This window comes from Aulonocara sp. 'chitande type north' Nkhata Bay, linkage group LG16 (assembly GCF_057382095.1).
Source record: "Aulonocara sp. 'chitande type north' Nkhata Bay isolate Kocher_YH1m ecotype deep benthic linkage group LG16, A_spYH_male_GT1.1, whole genome shotgun sequence".
Classification (NCBI taxonomy): domain Eukaryota; kingdom Metazoa; phylum Chordata; class Actinopteri; order Cichliformes; family Cichlidae; genus Aulonocara; species Aulonocara sp. 'chitande type north' Nkhata Bay.
This window is the reverse complement of record NC_141359.1, coordinates 35,176,079-35,192,001: the sequence shown is the minus strand read 5'-3', so window position 1 is coordinate 35,192,001 and position 15,923 is coordinate 35,176,079.

The window sequence follows — 15,923 nt, the reverse complement described above, 5'->3', positions numbered from 1 at the left end:
CATAACTTGTTTGGCAACTTATTTTTCAGAGGTTTTAGGTTTATTAATTTTAGTTAGTAGGGTTAGAAAAACATGATCCTTTATTTACACTCAACAAAAATATAAACGCAACACCTTTGTTACTGCTCCCATTCCCCATGGGATGGATGTAGAGACCTAAAATTCATTCCAGATACACAATATAACCATCCCTCCCAAACAGTGGTCACAAATTAGTCCAAATGTGTGGTAGTGGGCACATCTGCTATATTGAGATAATCCATCCCACCTCACAGGTGTGCCACATCAGGATGCTGATCTGACATCATGAGTAGTGCACAGGTGTACCTCAGACTGCCCACAACAAAAGGCCACCCTGGAATGTGCAGTTTTGTCTCACAGCAAAATGCCACAGATGCCACAAGCAATGAGGGAGCGTGCAATTGGCATGCTGACAGCAGGAATGTCAACCAGATCTGTCGCCCGTGCATTGAATGTTCATTTCTCAACCATAAGCCGTCTCCACAGGCGTTTCAGAAAATATGGCAGCACATCCAACCGGCCACACAACCGCAGACCTCGTGTAACCACACCAGCCCAGGACCTCCACATCCAGCAGGTTCACCTCCAAGATCGTCTGAGACCAGCCACCCAGACAGCTGCTGGAACAATTGGTTTGCACAACCAAACAATTTCTGCACAAACTGTCAGAAACCGTCTCAGGGACGCTCAACTGCATGCCCGTCGTCCTCATCGGGGTCTTGACCTGACTCCAGCTCGTCGCCGTAACAGACTTGTGTGGGCAAATGCTCACATTCGATGGCGTCTGGCACGTTGGAGAGGTGTGCGCTTCACGGATGAATCATGGTTCACATTGTTCAGGGCAGATGGCAGCTGAGAATGTCCCAGTTCTTGCATGGCCAGCATACTCACCGGACATGTCACCCATTGAGCATGTTCGGGATGTGCTTGACCGGCGTATACGACAGCGTGTACCAGTTCCCACGAATATCCAACAACCTCGCACAGCCATTGAAGTGGAGTGGACCAACATTCCACAGGCCACAATTGACAATCTGATAGACTCCATGCGACGATGTGTTGCACTGCATGAGGCAAATGGTGGTCACACCAGATACTGACCGGTTCTGGGTCCCCAGACCCCCAATAGCGCAAAAAACTGCACATTCCAGGGTGGCCTTTTGTTGTGGGCAGTCTGAGGTACACCTGTGCACTACTCATGATGTCAGATCAGCATCCTGATGTGGCACACCTGTGAGGTGGGATGGATTATCTCAATATAGCAGATGTGCCCACTACCACACATTTGGACTGATTTGTGACCACTGTTTGGGAGGGATGGCTATATTGTGTATCTGGAATGAATTTTAGGTCTCTACGTCCATCCCATGGGAATGGGAGCAGTAACAAAGGTGTTGCGTTTATATTTTTGTTGAGTGTAAGTCAGAAACTTTGACCCCACGTCTTAGAAAACAAGCTTCATCCATCCACAACAAGTTTCTCCTCCATTTCCTTTGACGCACTGATGAATTTATCCCCACCGTTTTGAAAAGACTGGATATTTCTTCCTGGACTTACGAGTGTACAATTTTTCCCACACATGCAGCACATTTAAAGCTTCTTTTACTGTTTTTCTGTTGAGCTCAGAGTGACCGAGGCTTGTTGTTGGGCTAGTGGGCTGCCAAGACTACCAAAACCCAGCCTAGTGGCACCTTGGGCTGTGTCAGATGACAGTCCCCTAAAAGATGATAGCGTCTATCAAACATTTCTCCTGGTTTGTTGAAAGTCGTTTATTTCGTTTCGTTATTTATTATTTCGTTATTTATTATTTCGTTTGTATAAATAACTTAGAACTTTTTTTAAAAGCCAATGTCTTATTTTCACCACAGTAAACACAATAACCAGCACAAGCACCACTCAACATTTTAACCATTTGCTATCCTTGAAATTTTAGGACTGGTGTGATAGTTGTCTGGAAAGCACACAGTGGAGAGGTGGTAGGAAAGAGGCTAACAGGTGGGTGATTCATTTGTATGAGTCAGCACAAAGCTGAGCTTGTTAGTGGAAATTGTGACCTATAACACTGCTGAGAACAAACATCGCAGAACGACACCAGTTTCTAGTACAGAGTCAGTCAGTTGCAATTTATTATTCCTAAAATGGCATCAAATGGTAAACATAAAGGAAAGCACTGATCTCTAAACTAATGATTCTCACAATGAAGGACTAAAATCAGTGGCAGCAGGTCTGATGGAGCGATGAGTCCAGATTTGATTTTTTTTAAACACAGTGAAGCATCTGTCATTTGGATTCAGCACATAAAAGTCCATAAGCAAAGTTTCAAATTTTATCTCCAAAGCAGATGTTGCCCGTGTTTTTGATGAGTCAATGTCCTGTTGATTATGTGAGAGACTGGAAACTGATCTCAGACATGATTTTGACACTTTTTGTGGTTAAATGCTCTAAATTGTTGATGTGAATATGTCAAATAAAACTGAAATATCATTGGACTGAACTGTAAAATATTTTTTATTTTTTTCTGCCATTGCCGAATGTGGTCCTGTGTATTTACAGTCACAGTATCATATCTGGGGGAAAAAGCCCCTCTTCATTTGTCAAGCACTCGTTGCTGCAGGTCTCATCCCTCTAAGTTAAATTCCATTAAGTCAGCCCCTTTGTGCTTTGCTCTGCTTCATGTACTTGAACCAAACCTGGAAGTTTTATGTTTAGTCAGCGTATGAGCCCACAACCTGCCACCCTTAGATTCTTCAGCACCACAGTTGTCCAAGCATCATTATCAAGCCACATACGAAAGCCTCTCATCATGCTATTCTGGATTCACACTCTTAATGAAGTCCAAAACCTGATTGCGAACTGTTCAAAACCATTTCCTCTGGTCATAAATCTGGTCTGTTTGGACTCATTATCTTTCCAAACTGTAAAACATGAATCAAGCGGGAATTAGCAAAGTATTGTATGGAGATTTCTTTCTTTTTTTTGGCCCTGAGGTACTTAACAAATGTGTTTTTAGTAACCCTCTGAGAGCATCTTAGCCGTGAGACCTTTCTTTGTCATCACTGCAGCTGTCCTATGACCTGAACCTTGCACAGTAGTTCGGTCTCTTTGGGCTGCGGCAACATGAGAATGGGGAGTGAAAAGACCCCATTTTTCTCTTTATAATTAGACATGTGCTATTAAAAAACACTGGAGTGTAAATGGGGTGAGTAGCAGTTCCTATTATTTAGCGTAGAAAATCTATTAAATCTATAATGCTAAAGTAAAGAGAATGTTTCTTGTGCTGTGGGTGGACCTGGTTGGCAGGAACATTATGGCCATTCCAAGTCTTTAAACCTTTAAGGTAAACTATGAATTTCAAGTAAGGAGGCGATGATTATCATTGACTTGTGTAATGCCGTTTGACATCTTTAATGTCTTTAATAAACTTTTATTTAAGTTTTTGTGAATGCAATTGACAGAGAAAATGAATATAAAGAGGTTGGGGCTGTAAAGACTGGAAACCACACCCTTGGCAGATGTTGACAGAGTGTATAGACTGTCTACAGTAAGGGTGTGTTCCTCGTATTACAGCCTATTGATCAGTTGTGTTTTTCCAGACTTCATTCATAGAAAAATTGGAAGCAGCTGCTCAATCTGCCTCCTCTGTTTCAGAAAATCTGCTGAGATGTGTGTACTGAATATGTTTCTGGATTTAAGAGAAATGTCTCAACCACATTACCTTTGGATGGATGTCAGCTATCGTTCTGCATAGCTCTGTTCTAATCACAGTCAATAGGCTGTCCACTTGTTAGCTTATTGTTTACATTTTTAGGTGATTTAGGATCTTCCTTCTTGCTTTATATTTCAAAACTTGTCGGATGGGGCTGTTAACAATCCACGCTCACATTGCCTGAAAAGATCACCGTGAGTTATCCAGCCATCTCTACCCAGGTTTTCCCTTTATCACAAAGCGCAGTTTGAAACAGGTCAGTTGCTGCGGTAAACTATGCTACATCGCGAACACGTTGTGAAGCTTTTTAACTTCAGAAGGTCGGATTAGATACATTATGACAAAGATACTTAAACTGTCCTAAGACTGAAATCTAGGAGAAAATCTCATAAAGCAAAGACAGTGGTACAACATAATGTGGTGGATTGGTAGCAGCTAGTTGTCTCCCATCATGCCTCGGAAGCATGTGTTATCAGTTAAGACGTAAAACTGTGTATTTGCATTTGTTTTTGTTACGTTACTCTTACAACCAATCCTGTTGATATTCTGGTGTAAATTCACTGATAGTTGTTGTTTTGATGGAGGAAGATGTTGCACCGTGAGTGAGTTCATGTGTGGGGTTGCTGTGTGGCCTGTTCAATAAAGAGCGCCCCCTTCCTGCTTGGGGTGAAATAACAGGCTCAACCTCTGTGGGTTCTCAGTTCTTGAGATTCCTCAGCTTGCCACAATAACTTTCTTTTTGCAAGATTTTTGGAAAAGTTTTGACCCTCTCTATCTTAGCTTTTTGACAGCAGACAGGATTGGATTATAAAACCAAAAGACACCGCACACACATGCTAGCAACTTTGAACTAACCTGGTAACACACACTCTGCTTTAGGAAACTAATGAGGACTGTGATTTGCGACATGAGCATCGTGCTGCAGTCAAAAAGCCGGGATACTAATGACTGAGCCGATAAAGTCATCGGGAAATTTTTTAATGATGATATAAATCAAACAAACAGCTCACAGTTCAAGATATGCAACAAGATATACAACTTGATGTCTTTTCAGTCACGCCCCTGGCTATCAGAAACAATGGAGGTTAAGTTGTTCTTATATTTTTCAGCTAAAGTTGAGAGTTCAATCATCCCAAAGCTCATGCAATAGGACAGGTTGTGCACAATGATCCTTTCATAGCATATATTGTTTAGATTGTCAATTTAGTATGTTTCACGACCAGACTACGGTCAGGGGAATGCCGAATTCTACCAAAAGACTGAAACTAAGAGTGGATGTCAACCTTAATTTCTAATGTGGGTGTGAAATTTCTGCCCATAATACCCTGCTTTATCATCCATGATATCTAAATGGGACTATAAATAACAACTGAATATCATGCTTTGTTAAAAAGACATGAAAATCAAGGCTGAGACCATAAACTCAGGTCTACTCGAACTAAAATTTCATTTGTGCTTTTCTTCTATCAGACTTTGGCTATCAAACTGGGGCTCCATGTCTATATTTTATATACAGTCTATGACAGAGATAAAAGTGCTGAATTTCCAAAGTAGCTGTTAAGGAGAATCATAAATAGTTTAATCAGTGGAATAATTTAGCTTTTCCAAGCTTTCCACACCGGTTTAAACAGTTTATTTACAATGCTAATACTTGTTGATTCACTCCAGCTTAAAATAAAAACTTGATGAGTGATGAGTGGAAATAAACAGCACGGCCTCTGCTATTGATTATAAATGCAACATTTTGGTCAGAAATGGCTTTTAAGGCATTATGTAGGCTTCTTCTCATCTTTTTTTCTCCTGTTTGCTTTGGCAATAGAAAATTGCCTCATGACAGAAGTCTGTTGATTATTACATTAAAAGGGGGAAAAAGAATAAAAATGCTATATATTGACTTATTTATAGTATATTTAACCTAAAAAAAAAACAGTTGAACATCAGACTGAACATTACTTTTTGGTCATAATCAAAATTGGCTGTTCAGTCTTTGCGCAGCCAGGGAACCGTCAGCCAGAATTAATGGATTTTGGACTATACACCTCTGCTTGTGTTGGCAATCTACAGCTTTTCAAGGAGAAGTAGTGGGTGCTGCTGTGATGTGACAAACAGTGAGACAGCGTCGGGTTGCAATGCAGTTGTCTGAGCAGCACAGGCTTAAGAAAACAGACGTGCACCTCCTGCTGTGGTCACATGTTTGGGCGCCACAACGCCGGTTACCAGTTGTGATGATCACATTGTTCACACTCTCTTGCCCTCTCTTGGCTGCAGAGAAGCTGGTCTCACAGACCTCGTCGATGATAACCTGCTGCTTTGTTATGATAGCTGTACAACCTTGGCAGTCTTCAATCAGCCATAAATGGATTATTCATAAGGGGTAAAGCCATGACACATCAAAGCTGTGGACAAATTAAATATCAGGAAATGTCTTCTTTTGATCTTCAGATCAGTGTCCGGAGCTTGGCAGGCTTAGTCACTGCCAGTAACACCTAAGAACAGACACAGGCTGAGCAATGAGGCCTCTTACTTCATCAGGTTATTGATTAATTTTGCTATTTGGAGTGCCTCATGTACCGTTCTAATAATATGAAAGTTAAGCTCTAACATTCATCATCTTTTAAGGGTGCTGTTATTTGAAAACACACATACAGTCATCAGTTTTCTGTGTGATTTTATCCATCTCTCACAAAATTGGGTGGAAATTTTGGCCCACTCTCTTTCACAGCGTTGTTTCAGTTCATTATGATTTGTGGGCACTCGTTTGCGCAAACCTCTCTGAAGCTCCAACCACAGCATTTCAGTCAGGTTGAGGTCTGAACTTTAACTGGGCCTTCGCAATACTTTGATTCTTTTTGTCCTTTCAAGCATTGTCCTGTTGTATGACCCAGGCTGATTCAAGCTTAAGCAGTTGGACAGATGAGCTCTCTAGAAAACTTTGCTGTTCAGAGAAGCTCATGGTCAAATCAGGGACTGCAAGGTGCCCAGGTCCTGTGGCTGCAAAACAAGCCAAAGTCATGACCTCTCCACCACCACGCTATTAGCTGGTATCTGTTTGGGTTTTTTGTGGCATTTGTGGCACTGTGAATTGTGGCCAAACACCTTCAAATGTGTCCGAAGGACATTGCAGAAGTCTTGTGATTTGTTCATATTCACCAAATTATTATTATTGATTACCTTAGCCTCTTTTTTCTGACTTTCAGCTATTTGAATTTGCTGGGTTGTCTATGCCCTATTGGGCAGCACGGTGGCACGGTGGTTAGCACTGTTGCTGCACAGCAAGAAGGTCCTGAGTTCAATTCTACCATCAGGCTGGGGTCTTTCTGTGTGGAGTTTGCATGTTCTCCCAGTGTTTGTGTGGGTTCCCTCCGGGTACTCCGGCTTCCTCCCACCGTCCAAAGACATGCAGCTTGTGGGGATAGGTTAATTGGATAATCCAAATTGCCACTAGGTGTGAATGTGCGCGTGAATGTGAGTGTGAATGGTTGTCTGTCCCTGTGTGTTGGCCCTGCGATGGACTGGCGACCTGTCCAGGGTGTACCCCGCCTCTCGCCCTATGACAGCTGGGATAGGCTCCAGCGCCCCCCGTGACCCTGAAAAGGATAAGTGGAAGCGGATGGATGGGTTGTCTATTCCTGGAAAAACTGTTGCATTGTGTTAACACACACCTGAATGCTCCAGACCAACAAACTGACAAAACCTCTGTTTTTGCAGAGGTGCTCACACTTGCTGGTGATCAATTAATTGAGTGTCTTTGCTTAGTAGCACCTGGCTGCCGCTTCTTAATTACTATTGCAGCAGTAAGGGTGTACTTATTTTTCACAGGCCTGGTCAGAGTCACGTGAAAAGGACTGTATCCAAATCTCAACAAAAGCTCATCAATCTCCCTCTTTTTTAATCTGTTTCTTGTCAAGTATTCCTCTATTTTATCGCATGCTGTCATCCAACACTGGCAAAATGATCAAAGCAGATAAAATATGGATGATCAAAGGCAAAGAAAGCAATACTTTATTGTCCAAATGAAATTATAGGCTTCTGATATGAGACACACTTAGTGAAAGAGATACAGACTTTGATGGTTCAGTGCAAGTATAGTAATGTATATAAGCCCCTTTCTTCCTGAGTGTATAGTTTCTTTTTTATTTTCTCTGAGTTTGGTTTCTAATGCTATAAAAAGACCAGAAAAGAAGTTCATCAGCTGCTCTTGGACTTTCTAGACTTGACACATCTCGAAATAAGAGAAGACAGGGCATCTTTGCAGGAAGGAAAACTGGCACTAAAGCCATTTCAGCCAGCTGTGAAGTGATTAAACCAAAGGGGACTTTTTATAAGATGTGATTCAACCGGAAATTGCTTCTTTTTTTTCCCAGAGGCAAAAGTTCTTCTGTCTGTATTAAAAGGTCACATTTTTTCTGTGAAGTAATGTTTAGAAAAATACTCAAACCACACAATTGGGGTCACTGACAGAGTTTTACAAGTAGAAGGATCATGATTACAGGTAGGTGCAGTAAGACTAACTTTTCTGTTACGTTAAAGGTAACGAGAGGCCCTGATTTGATTGCCTGTCATTCAAATCCACCACATTGCCTCTAAATAATGCATTGCTCTCATCTTGGCTCGCTCAACCATAGTAATGAGTGTGTGATGCTCCAATGCTTGTTGTGAAGACAAATGATGGAATTACAAATAATACAATGAAAAATTATTTGGAACTTTGAATTTATAATGAGGCTAGACCAAAAGTCAGATGCATCATGACAATTTACAGATTAATATGAGCACCAATGCACCAGGTTATCCACGTAGATTGGTGGTGGTGTGTAAAACTGAGAGAATCACTAAGGTGAGCGATCCTGTTGTTAAGTGATGACGTATGAAACCTGCTTCAGGGTCCAAACTACTCTGTGTTTATTAAGGCTGTTGTGTTTTTAACATTTTTTAATGCTTTGTATCTTGTTCTATTTCAGTGTTTCCCAACCACTGTGAGAAATGATCAGGTGTGCCGTGGAAGATTATCTGGTTCCACCTGATTAATACTCTAAGCGACCAGTGTGAGTAACGGGCGGAACAATTGCATTTTCTTCCACTAGAGGGCAGCTTAACTACCTGCTCTGATTAAATGGGTCACCAACTGACAGTAAAACAGAAGACAACGAAGAAGAAATTACATAACAGTCATGCTGTGAGATGAAGCAGCATATGTGAAAAGAAAAAGTAGTCAATCTGACCTGGGTGCTGGAGAAAATTCCGACCCAGATGAAGGCCCTTGCATGAGTAGTGGTCAGAAGAAAGCAAAAAGGGTATACTGGGGAAAAACTGAGCCAATTCCACTATACCTGGTGGGTGGGGAAAAATTATCACTATACTTTTTGTGACATTTCTGTTTGGTGGTGTGCCGTGTGATTTTTTTAAATGTCAAATATGTGCCCTGGCTCCAAAAGGTTGGGAAACACACTGTTCTGTTTAATCTGAACAAGCCCCTAAAAAAAGTCAGTGACGTTCAGTTTTTAAAACCTTACGATGTAACTTCAGCCCAGCCCATGCAGCAGTATATTAGTGACTAACCTCATATTGTGGATGGATTATCTCAGTTGTTCTCCTGACTGAAGATCGGTCCATTTATAGCATCCTGCCATGCGATTGCATTTATCGAGTGGAAAAAAGTTAGCGTTCATCCTCCAGCTTCACTGTGTTTATATTATGCTAACCATAGCCATGTAGCTAGTCACCATGTAGCACATCATTATACCAGGTAGCCCAAATTCAGTAATCCCACAAACATCACTACTCTATAGTTTTCAGCCTTCATTTATGATAGCAGAGCAGTACGTTTTAATTTTTCAGAAATCTCTCAATCAGAACATGGTGCATCATCTTTATATGGAAACTAGCAAGCTAACTCAATGCTAAGGTCAAACTCTGTTAAACTTCATAAATTCTGTTTTCATGGATGCCTGGATGTTAAACTTAATTGTTACACCTGGTAGAGCAGCTACACTGATCATTTTATTAAAGATGAAATAATTTAGACAGTTTGTAACTCTCAGTGGTGCCACAGTGTTTGTTTGACTTTGGGACCTGAAGCAGAGTTTGGACCCGGAAACGTCTAATGATGTCAGACTTAAAGACTGGATACTCCTTTGAGGAACAAAGAAATCTGAATAATTTATGTAAATAAATTTTTTTCAATTGAAATCCAACCTGTTTTAAGCACTAGATGCAAAGTGAAGGGATCACCAAAGTTGTCATCTGCAGCAACTTTTGTGGCCTGTGCCAGTGATATTCCTAAAACAGAACCTTCATCAACTGATTGCCACTCTATTTTTAGGTCATGCTGTGAAGTCCTGTTCTGTTGATGTACGCCTGTCAATCTGTGAATTTCCCTGCAGACAAGTTTTACAGCCACACCAACATAGTTGTTGGAGAACAACCATGACACTAACCAGGTTTGGTTTCTGTGGCTTTGTTCTCTTCCTTGAAAAGAAGTTCATGCATTACAGGTGGTTAGGATGAGACTTCCAGGGAGCGATATAAAATTACCTGACACATCATAGGCACTGCCTACAGGGGGAGATCTGCCAACTTTAAATCAATTATGGTTTTTGAGTTTTATGGGTGCAGTCATCAAACTTCATGTTGCACCTTTAGCCTACTTAAGAAAGGGCTTGAGTAAAGTGCATATATTTTTATTGAGTCCTTTAGGATTGCATTAGTACCCAGGCTTTGCTACAAGGATGCTTGAGAATTATATCTGATAACACCCAGACACCCAGTGTTATTTGTGCATGTGAGTACCGTTTTGCTCTCTAAGTGTAACACATGGCAGTGTTTGAGCTCATTTTCTTATCAGTCTCTAGAAGACTCTTTCAACTATATTAACATACAACCTAAAACAGTAAGCATAGGCAAGCATGAGGCATCTTAACGGTGTTCTTCTTTGATGGTGTCATACCTATCTTGTTTTTTCAATCAGAGATGGAGCCAAATATAATAAATATTATTTAGAAGAAATAAAGTGTTCATGAGTATTTTTTCTACCCCTTTTTTCCAGTGTCTTCTTCCTCTTATCTCCAACAATCTGCTGGCTCAACAGAAATCTAATCCATGTTTATTTTACCCTGAGTATTAGGGCGAGATTGTTTGTACCCGTGTGTGCTGGATGCTCTCTGGGTTCATAAGAGGCAGTCAGCAGAAGCAGACGCCAAGTTCAAAATCTTGCCAAGTTGAAAGTCATAAATTACAGTCCGTGCGATGCCGAAGCTGCTCTGTGCCGATTTCCATTCTGATACATTGCGGTTTTATTGCTTATCTCTTCCCTGCTTGGGCAAACTTTTTCCCAATAATATTTACATCAGTCCATAGTGGGCCATGTGCTTCTTTTTCCCTTTTGTAAATGTTATGTTTGGGTTAGAGGGGACACTGATGATGAACCAGAGGAGGAACTCATCATCTCCCAGGATTTGGACGCACTTCCCCTCACGTGCAGACTGGTATCGCTTCACAGTTATTAACACTGATACAAGAACACAATGTTCTCAGATCTGTGTTGCATGAAGAGGGAAATGTAAGGCACATACCAAGCATTGCTGGAAATACTGAGTAATACTGCATTTCGTTGCCCTGTACCTGTGCATGTGCAATGACAATAAAGTTGAATTCTATTCTATTCTATTCTAATGTTGTTTGTACTGTACGTCCATGGGTGTTCACCACCCTGATGGACAAATACCAAAGCCTGCTTTAAAGACATACAGTGCAAAACTTCATTTAAGAACAGGGTTTTTTTCCAGGCCATTTTCTTTTCATCTGGGGAAAGTTTGTTTGGGCACCAGTGTCTTATTTAGGTACTGTTTTGATAAGATGTGGCTTTAGTAATGTGCGAACTTCCAACTTATCCTCTTTCAAATGATTACATGTTTCCAGCAAAGAATAAAGTGTTGGTGCATCTTACCTCTTTTCCTTTTTCTTAGTAATACCTTGGCTGTTAGGTTTACTAACTACTAGCTTTTGACTCCTTGCCTTTTCACACACCTAAGAAGTAGAAGCACTTTGATCTGGGCTTAATTACCAACCTTAAACATGTCACTTAAAAGAGAGAGCAGCATGACAGGGAGTGCATGAGAAGGAAAATCTGCACGAACAGTGCGCACTTGGTGGAGGCCACAACGAGCCCAACAAGATCAATGGAGCTGCCTGTTGGGTGGAGGTAACATGATCTAGAGGTTCGTTTAAAAAAGATCGGCCCGAGCCTTTAAGATAGACTGTGTGCTAACCTCGGAAGAAATGGTGGGGATTTGGCCAGTCAAAACATCACTCCGTGATTATAGAGAAAGAGAAAAGAGAGAGGAGAAAATGAGGGAGGATATATAATGTGCAGTATAGCACAACGCTGCCCTAGACAGAAATCCTTGCTTAAAAACTCAAGTGATGTGCTTTGTGACTTGAAACTCGTCCAAGGTCTCTGCTTTCTTTTATAATTAAAGCTATGGTGGTCAGTCATGCCCAAGAGTATAGGAAAAACCGGTTTGTGGGAGTAGGAGACATTTTTAAGCATAAGAATAAAGAACGAGGATACGTTTTGCTAAAAGGTCTTTGTTAAGGTAGTAAAGCTTCTTCCCTGACAAACACATGTCAGAACTTAATATAGATACACATTTTTTGCAGGGCTTTTCCCTTAAAGCCATTTGTAGAATAGTGTATAATGACAAAAGCATCCTTTTCCCAGTGAAACTTGGAAAAGACTTACTGGTTCGAATCCAGGCTGACAACAAACTTTAAAAAATGTAGCATCCATCACATTTCAAGTTTCCAAGTCGCTGTGAGACAATGCTTCACATGAGACTACATGGGTGATAAAATATGTTGGGATGTATTAAGGACTGCCAAGTCTCATGTCAAACCCCTGCATGTTTTTAACTGTAATATTCTGCTTGGTCCACTCCAGAGCTTGTCCCATCAATAGAAAAGGCCATTTTTCAAAAAAGTTGGACTGTTTTGGAGCTTGTGATTGGGTAGCTCTCCCAGAATGGGATCCAAAATGTCAGGAAGCCAAAATCCTGAAGCCAAAATGGAACTGAAGTGAGATTTTATTGTTATGTTTTTAACAGGTGTGTGATATTTTCTCATTTAGCCTGATTCAAATTTCCAATCGTCTGCGTCCTTTGTGTTCTCCCTGGTCTTCTATTTTTTCCCCGCCTTTATTAGTGTCATTACGTTTGTGAGTTGTGCTCATGGTATGCACACTTGTGGCTCATCAAGTCATCCCTGTGGGTTTGTCACCCCCCTGCTATCACATCTCTCTGCGTGCTACTACAGAAGTTAATTTGTGCTTTGCTTATTTAAACGTAAATTTAAAAAATTTACATTTGTTTTTAGACTGGCCGTCTCAATGCCAGTTAAGTCAGGCAGCATTCCATTCACCAGATACTGGCTGACTGCAGTCACTCTAAGACCACAGACTAGTGAAGGTGTTTTGAATAATTGCCATCTAATTTGTAAAACAACACTCAACACGTTGCGGTCGATCTGAGTCAGTCTGCGCCTTATTTGCAGTGCGTCTCTTTGCAGGGGGCTCAGCTGATTGCCACTGCTTGTATTCTGATTATATTCCTATTTATAAAAGCATGGTCACCAAATGCCTCTGCCATTTTGCAGTTAAATCGCTGTCCTGCAGCAACGATGTCACTGTTTGTGAAGGAACTTCACTGTTTCAGGACAAGCAAAAATAATTGCTGTATTATCACAAATAACAAACTGCCAACTTGACTCTCAGCTGCAGACTGATGGTAGACTGATACCATCTTATTGCCAATTTATTTCTGTCTTTAAGAACCCTAAATTTCTTTGAAGACAGAAACTGTGAGAAGTGGCAGACCTGGTCCCCATCTTCAAACCAACCATTTCAAAGGCAATTCAGTTCAGCAGTTTTATTCTTTATAGCACCAATTCATTAAAGTTGCTTTTTATTGTAAGGTAAAGACCCTACAGTATTAGCAATAAACCCCAACAATCCAATGACCCATGACATGAGCAAGCACATGGTGACAGTGGAAAGGAAAAACTGCTTTTTAACAGGAAGACAATTGCAGATGAACCAGGCTCAGGTAGGGACAGCCCGGTAGGAGGGAGGAAGGAGGAAAGAAAAGACCACAGAGAGACAAAAAAAGACAAACTATAACAATGAGATCACAAGTTCAGTGCACACAGTCTCTCTAATTATGATCCACTGCTTTCTGTAGTGTGACAATAACATTAGGCAGGTGATTTTATTGATGGCGTTAGCCTAGTAATAAACTGGGTGTGATATCACATCTCTGAACTGGTTGTGCTTTAAACCTTCATGCAGGTTTAAAGCACGCTGACCCTGTTCAGTTTTTAGTCTGCACACGGTCTCTTATTTTGAAAAAATTCCTGAATCTCTCTGCTATATTTGTGTATGACTTCCTGCTTTCTCCTGATGTCCTCAAAAACAGATTTGATGTGTATTTTAGTGACCTGTAACAATGAGTGCTTTTGGGAAATGGAGTGTCGGGTGGACTCAAAAGCATTAGCTTGAGTTGATGAATCAGTACCAGAATGCAACACAGCTGCATATGTTTTTCAGGTTGCTTTCGTACAGACTGAGCAACCTCTGTGCAAACCAGGCTCTAGGTTTATCTCTGTCCAGCTGTTAAGACATGTAATGGGCTAGTTACAGCAAGTCAGTCTCTAAAAACCACAAAATTTCATTTCTCCTATTCAGGGACCACACAAATAGTCGATGATATGATAATTATTAAATGTGAGGTGTTCCTCTGCTGGCTGCTTCCCACCACTGCCAGTCTCTTGGCTGGGCTGGGCTTGTTGCCAGCTTCCACCCAACTCTCGCTTCACACAGACAAGGAGAAGAATCCACTTATAAGCTGATAGCTGGTAAAAAGAACATTTTAAGTGATTTATGCCTTTAATAAATTTGTACCTGATCTTTTGAAAGCAGTGGGTCAAGTATAACTTTTATACAATTATCTAATGTTCTCGGACCAGTGCAACATTGTGCTTTATATCATATTTATAGTATATGATAAATGGGGCATATTATGAGACAGGTGTTATGAAGTATTGTGTGCTGCTCCAGGGACTGCCCTCTGATAAAATGGAATTGCTCCATGGAGCTTTTATATTGAACTGTCTCAGGATGAGTCTCTGTCTAGATGCTCTCTTAAAAGCTCCTTCCAGACACTTTATTAATGATACTATAAAAATGACAGATGGCCTCCTTATAAAAATGTCACATTCCTACTCAGTCAGCCCCACTCCTGTTAGGAGTTCATGTTTAGCTACTTATACTCTCTGAATTTCCTGTAATATCTGGGACATCAACCAGCTTTCACATTTGAGTGATTCAGGAGATGATTGTGCAGTTAAGCTGGCTTTGGATCAGCACCTTGTCAAAGGTTTATCTGGTTTTAAGATCTGAATGATTTTAAATAGCAGGTGGATTAAGTCAGCTGTTGAGCTGGACCTTTGGATTAGGTTTGTTTTTTTATTCCTTGATGGATGGTTTCAGTCACAATGTGCAATTTTAGTGGATAAATAAAAAGCTAAAGTGAATAGGGTAATGAAAGAGGCATGGAGCAAGAGAGGACTACGTGTTGGTTTGGTATTTAGTTGCTGTGCCCTTGACCATGGCATGAGCTTTCCATGCAGCCAGAAATTACAGGAGGACATATTGGTCAAGATCCCCAAGTACTGAGTTTCAGGGATGATGCATCGTTGTATAGTGTTAAGCAATGAAATAGTCAGATTTGCAAAAGTGATTCCCCCTCATGCACTTTCACAGTGGTTCGGTCCACTGCCTGCATTCGTTAAATGGGGTTGTCTCCGTGCATGCAAGCTATGGTTCTTCAAAATTCCCTTGTTATTCAATTTTTGCCTGTGTATAAGCTGCCAGTCATATCAAAAACAGGTGATCCAATGTTTACCACATGCTGTTTATGTGGTTAGTCTGCTGGTGGCAGCTTTTGGCCTTGGGTTCATCCACATGTTCATCCACCAGCCTGGCCTCTGACTCCCGTTTCATGCACATCCTAATCACCTCCTCGAGGAACCACTGCTATGGGAGGAACCCCCATAGAGAGATTGTGTTGCAGAATGAATTACCATCTCAGACATGTGATCTTCATTAACTGATGCTGACACGTCTCGGTCCATTTGGCTGTTTACA